This window comes from Belonocnema kinseyi, chromosome 6, assembly GCF_010883055.1.
Source record: "Belonocnema kinseyi isolate 2016_QV_RU_SX_M_011 chromosome 6, B_treatae_v1, whole genome shotgun sequence".
Classification (NCBI taxonomy): Eukaryota; Metazoa; Arthropoda; class Insecta; order Hymenoptera; family Cynipidae; genus Belonocnema; species Belonocnema kinseyi.
The window spans coordinates 88,901,057-88,907,502 of record NC_046662.1 but is presented as its reverse complement, the minus strand read 5'-3'; the positions used below and the strand labels follow the sequence as shown (position 1 = coordinate 88,907,502).

Below are 6,446 nucleotides of genomic sequence, written 5' to 3'. Positions count from 1 at the left end.
TTAGAATATCTCGAAAACTGAGGGTGATGGAATTTTTCTGAGGTCAGATTCGGATTCAGCGCAGCAAAAACCTTCGGGTATAGTAGGTCTGGTCTCTGGTTCGGAGAATTGTTGGCCTGTGTAATTGAGTATTCAACCTACAAAGATAAATCTTGAATTTTCAACAAAATAATTAAATTTTCGACTATTGTTCAAGAAAATCATGAAATTTTCAATCAAATAGTAGACTTTTTAACCAAAAAAGATGAATTCTAAATCAAAAATACAGGTTGCGTCTAGTGTCTCGAAAAATTTGGGAAGTTCGAAAAGGAGCTAGATTAGTCGTTCAGATCTTATGAAAAATATTGGATTATTCATCCTGGATTTCGGGACAAGACACTTTGAAAAATTTAAATTAAATAACTTTCAACCAAAAGTAGATAATATTTGTTATTTTATACTATTAATTCAGTTTGTATTTAAACGAAAAAGCAAGAAAAAAAGGAAGTTACTTGAAAACAGGGGGACAATCAGGCATTTTTTTAAATGCGAAAAGAGGGGAATGGGGGGAAAAGTGTAAAGTCTGCATAAGAATAATATATAACAATATATGTGGGCGTCCGCATGAAAAAGGCCCTTACAGCCGGCATGGAATTACGTATAGGGGAATTTATCCGGACATAGTCCGAACAATTTCAGCCCAAGATGAATCCTTCAGGTTGAACAACGAGTCGCCAGGGGCATTTTTTAAGTTTAACCTTCGAAAAACTGCGTTTCAAGAAACACATTTGTAAATTATGTGAGTCCCACAAGCGTACCCGTGCAGAAATTGCTCAACTTATTCCCGAGTTTCGATTGGGGCCCGATCCGATTTTCCACATGTTGCCGCAAGGAGACAGATGATGTGGCTCGCGTCAGAACCACGTCGGGTCGGGTTAGGTTAGACAAGATTATGTCAAGTTTTCTGTTATCCTCATGATATTTTTTTTCTTTCATAGAACTTAAAATGCCAAAAGCAAATACTAGACTGCGAGTTTAGAATTACAGAATTGTTGAGGAGATTTCTTATATCCGCAATGAAGGCAAAGGTAAGCTTTAATTCGCTAGAATTAACATCACATTCATTTTTAGCTTCTGAAGATTTCCAGCAATGTATTCGAGAAAGCGTCGTCATTTTGAGCGTATTTACTATTTATGGGAATAAAAAATGTTTTCCAGCTTTTTAGAATTTTATATTTTGTTGCTGATATTTTGAAAATAGAGATTACCTTACATCAAATGCATGAATTTCCGGATTAGTGATATTATAGATTAAATGCTTTTTATATTTTTTCGAACATAACCTCACTTTTTAAATCTCACTTCACGTGCCCCATGTGCATTAGTAAAAAAAAATCATTCCAAAAGAATATTGAGAAGATTCAAAAATATTTTCATTAAAAATTCATTTGTGTGTGTGCAACATCTCTAAATTTGAACATTATTTGTCAAAGCATAATAGTTTTCTTCGAAATACAAACTCTTATCGATAAATTAAAGCAATACAAACAGATAATGTAATGTAGAATATTGAAAATGAGATATAATGTATAACGAATGTAGAATATTGAAAAATTGAAGTTTTGTAAAATGCAAAGTTGAAAAAATATTAATATAAAAACTTTAGAAATTTTAATAATTATAGAAATAAAAAATGAAAGGGGCCATATCTGGTCCCCATTTTGCATGACCAGATCTGGGCCCGGTCGGGTAGGGCTTTTTATTTACGGTCTGATTTTAAACAGATTACCCTGTCGGGCCCACATTTTTCCAGATCGGGGCCCGACCTGCGCCACACCAAAATTTCTGCACGGGTACGGCGGTTATACTACAATTTTTGTCCAAATAAGAAATATAACCACTTCCATTAACTTTCGAGATATATGCCAGATATATAATAGATGCAGTATAGGCCCTTGTATCATCTTCCGCGTAAACTAGAAAATACTCATTTTTACTTTAACTTTGTTTAATTGGAGTAAAAAAATCCTTATGAGCCCTCTTTACAGATTGGCCCTCACAAAAAATCGCACTAAAAATAAAAATAAAAGGCAATTCAGGAGTAATAATTTTTGTATGTCACCAGGTAACGTCAATTAAACTATATTACGAGGTTACGTTCAACAGACCTAATCAGATTACGCTTGCGTTAAGGAGGCAGGAGGAAAATGTGTCACATAATTTAGGCATTGGGTCCATCCTATCGTGGTTGAAGGAACGCTGGACACAAAGAAGTCTGGGATGCACGTGCGCTTGTGGACAGAGCCTAATGGTAATAAAAGGAGACCTCACACTACATTGCGCCCCTATGTCTGAGGGGGTCGGATCGATTCCGGGCGTTGGCGCAGAGGTCACCGGCTCGCCTTGCTAGGAGTAATGACCCTCACCCAGTGCAGTGCAATGGCATCGAACCATCATCCCCACAATCCTCGAATGTTGGGGGGGGGGGGTCGCGAGGAGAGGGTCGCGAACGAGCTCGTTTTACGATGTAACCACCCCCGCCAACCCTGTCATAAAGCTCGCTCGCTGGTTCCGTGACTGAGAGAGAAAGAAAATAGAGAGCCCTGTTACCAGTGGTGTAAAAACTAGGGGTGATGCACCCCCATGAGAATTCAACTCTTTGTCCTTCATTTCGGAGGTTTCTAGATCGATGGTCGCGATTTCAAAAAAATTTCACAACAGAAGAAGACCATTGTCAGGATTTAAAATGTATAATGATTTAAAAAGTGTTGAGGCAGCATCAGGCGACGCAATACTTTGGTAGAATGTGGATTTTAAATTTTCTCACTAATGCAAGTTGGTACCTAAAATCACTGAAAGATGGAGGTTTTTTGGAATGTCTCTATTCTTTCACAACTGGCAACGTTTATCCACCAGCTAGTCTATAAGGACCGATTTTACCTATACTCTGTTCCCTGAGAGAAGATCCTCTAGAATCTAGATCTATAGTCTAGGCGCGCATATGGGTTGGCGTTTCTGGATGGAGGAGTGTCCTTACCCGTTTTTTTCACACGTAGTTTGTTAAGTTCTCTTCTCATTGGTCCCTTGGTCTTAATTTAATATTTATTACTTTCCTTGAGTTTCTTTCTAAAATAGTTTGAATGACTTTTACGAGATGTTAGCTATAAAAGAAAAGGATCTCACCGCGCGTAGGGCTGGAGTGACAGGGGTCGACGGTAGCCACTTAAGTTTTTGACTCAGTCGCTTTTTATTGTAATTAAAAAGTTAAAAATTAAAAATTAAAAATTATGCGATCCGGGACTTAAAAGTAATATATTCAGAATGTTCGAATCATTCCGATTCCAATGCTATGTAATTTGTCTATAAAGTTTGAAAATTGGGGAAGTAAGCAATATCAAATTAAATATTGAACTAAAGTTTCTGCGATTAAACTTCTACAAATTTTCAACTTTCCTAGGCAAGCAATGTGTCATTGGAATCGGAAAAATTCGTAGATGCGGATTATGCTATTTTCAAATTGCTAATTGCAAAGTTTAAATTCTGTACATTTCCTTACTTTGACTTGCTGTGAACCAAAGACCCCTGCTGGGGTAGCCTTATCTACACTGAGTTTGGTAAGCAAACAGACAAGTAGTAGAAAACATAAAGCCAGTGTCGTAAATCAATCAAAGAAAATAGTTTCTGATGAATTTGAAGAGGTTCACTCAGATTGACTGAAACATCTCAACAAATCCCTTCTTCTTGACAAATTGAATAATAGGCTGCGCGAAGAAAACCAAAATTGGCCGTTCTAGACATCCTCTCTCAGGGAATAGAGTATATACTGCTAGTAGCGAGATGGGATAGATAGCGTCTATACTCTATCCGATAGAATATAGACTATAGACGCTACTGTCTGCAAGAGGAGGAGGACGGTGGAATGTTTGCCTTGGTGAATGTTTCCCGCCTATTATATTAGAGCTAACATCGGGAAGACCGTTCATGCAGAATAGTCTTGTAAGAACAACTTGTTGTAACCTATTCCTAGCTATGCCTACTATAAGTTTCTGCTTAAAACGAGAGACTTATCGAATTCCGGTGTTACGATGTAAGTTGGATTGGAAAATTTCAACCCTCAATAATTTGATGGGTAAATCTTCTTTCTGTTAACCCTTGAAGTATGTAATCCGATATCACGATTCTGTACCCCCGTTTGAATTATATGTCTGGTACAGCCCTGCTTTCAATCCCCACTAGTCGCGAATGCTGATGAAGTACCCCCAACAACCCACATCCATCCCATGCAGATCCAGAGGACCTTAAACTTCGAACGAGGCGAGGTCATCGCTCCACGTGAGCGACGCATTGTGCTTGCATTACATTTATGGATATAGACATAGAGGGTTGAGTTTGCTATTGCTGGAACTGAAATATTCAGAGAATTGATGGAAATCATGTCTCCGACATTGTCTGGCTCATTGTCGTAGGCACTATATATTAATGATAGGGAAACTATATAAAGCATAGGGGAAACTATATAAAAGTGTAGGTGGGCGATGGAAAATTGTCTCGAGTAGAAGAGGGTGAGTTGTTAAAGGTCAAGGAAGGCCACAGATAATAATCAAGATAAAAATCGACGATAGACTTGATTTGATTTAATATTGTGATAATAAGGGTTCAGGTCGAGTAATTTTTATAATATTTCCCTATAATTACACAGATATTCGAGAATATACATTAAGGGATTACTTTATTGATAATATCGAAAGAAAAAAATTATATGTTGATTAAGGAGTATATTTCGAGTATAGACTTGCAATTTTGTAAATTAACGGTAATTTCTTTGGTTTGCTATCTATAAATGGAACTTGCATATGACAGCAATCTTTTGTGCAAATGCGGGTGAACACGCTATTCGATCCCTAGTAGTGCAAGAACCTCGATAATTTATTTCCGGCGCCAAGTCCGGAATAAGTTACTATTGTATGAATGAACTTGCAAGACTGTTATTCTGCGTATGCGCGAAAGGTATTTTCTATATTTACAAATATTACTAAAAGTGTTTAATATAAAAGTATTCCTTGAATTATTGATTATTATTAACAAAAAAAGAAAGATTTGCGGAGTCTCTTTATATAAATTCAAATATGAAAAAGAATTCAACAGGAATTCAAGTGGAAAAAGGGGTCGGCTAGTCATCTTGAAATTTGTGGATGATTAACCAAACTTATGAAAAATATTTAACTACTCATCCCGAATTTCGGCGCAACAAGACACATCGCTTTAAAAAGCAAAAACTTTAAATACTGGAAAGTTAGACATCAATCCCAGGAAGCATGTAATAGTAATCGAGCAAGGTGTTACGTCCACCTTCTAAAATAATTTTCGCTTGGTAGAAATGCCCTTCTTGCAAATAATAAACCCATAGAGCTGGGCATGCATTTTACGATCGATGTTAAAAAAGCCCTCTCGGTCCTAAGCACCGCCCTCAGGGTACGAACCCGGCTTGCGGAAATTGCTGATAAAGGTATGAGGTATGTCTATTACGGTTTACTAGTAACTGTAGCATGGAACCCTTCTCCATGGGGGTGGGAGTGCCGATTGTCGGCGCAGCCAGGGTGGCTATTCGTAGGATACAGGGTTCACTGTCTCGCAATGACCCCCGTGCGCACGACACTGCAAGACAGGAGGAATGACCTAGTCCCCTCTGCTGCCCCAACACCCCTTGACCGAGACCATCCACGCCACGCCACATATCGCGCAACAGCGCAGGGTCGTCCCATGTACAAGCGCACAAGGTCATTCGAGAAAATTCCCTTGGGCTATGGCTTCCTGAACTTCCAATATCAAGAGCAAACATTCTGAATCTAGACTCTAACCTAGACCATCATTTTTAACCAAAAAGAATGTTTTTGTTCTACTTAAATTGGCTCAGTTTTATAAATGTTCAGAATCAGAATAATAGATAGTTGATAGGATCAATTTTTTTGTCCTCAATCTTCAGAAAGTAGCCAAAAACAGGGCCTTCAAATTTAAGCAAAATTTGACGTCTAAATTTCTAACAGGATTATCAATAAGACTTATTTTTGCACGATTTTGACAATTTGAAATCAAAATAAAGAAATCAAATATTTGTTGTAACACGTGTGCGAAAAGTCCCTCTTTGCTAGCTTATAGTTGTGCCGAAAGTGGCAAAGTTCTATTGTAATACTCTTTAGAATTCAGAATTTCAGTTTCATATCTTGACAAGAAGATTTCTGCCTTTAACCTTGGTAATGATAGAAGAAAATTTTTTTCTGGAATCTTAAGATGTGGGTTTTAAATGTAAAAAAATCTACATTTCGATTTTCTGGAACTGAAAAATGGAATTTTGTGAAAATTTGAACTTTATTATTATTATTACACCATTAAGCCATTTCCCTTTCGGGGTAGGCGTGACTCACTCGGCAGGGGAAAGGAGTAGTGTGTGGATGGGATCGAGATTTTTC

At 37.6% G+C, this 6,446-nt stretch overlaps 1 protein-coding gene across 1 annotated transcript in view; it reads right to left on the bottom strand.

The window, feature by feature from the left end:
• Positions 1 to 6,446, bottom strand: part of LOC117175040 (ecdysone-inducible protein E75) — a 195,614-nt gene that overhangs the window by 172,760 nt on the left and 16,408 nt on the right. The window lies entirely within an intron of this gene.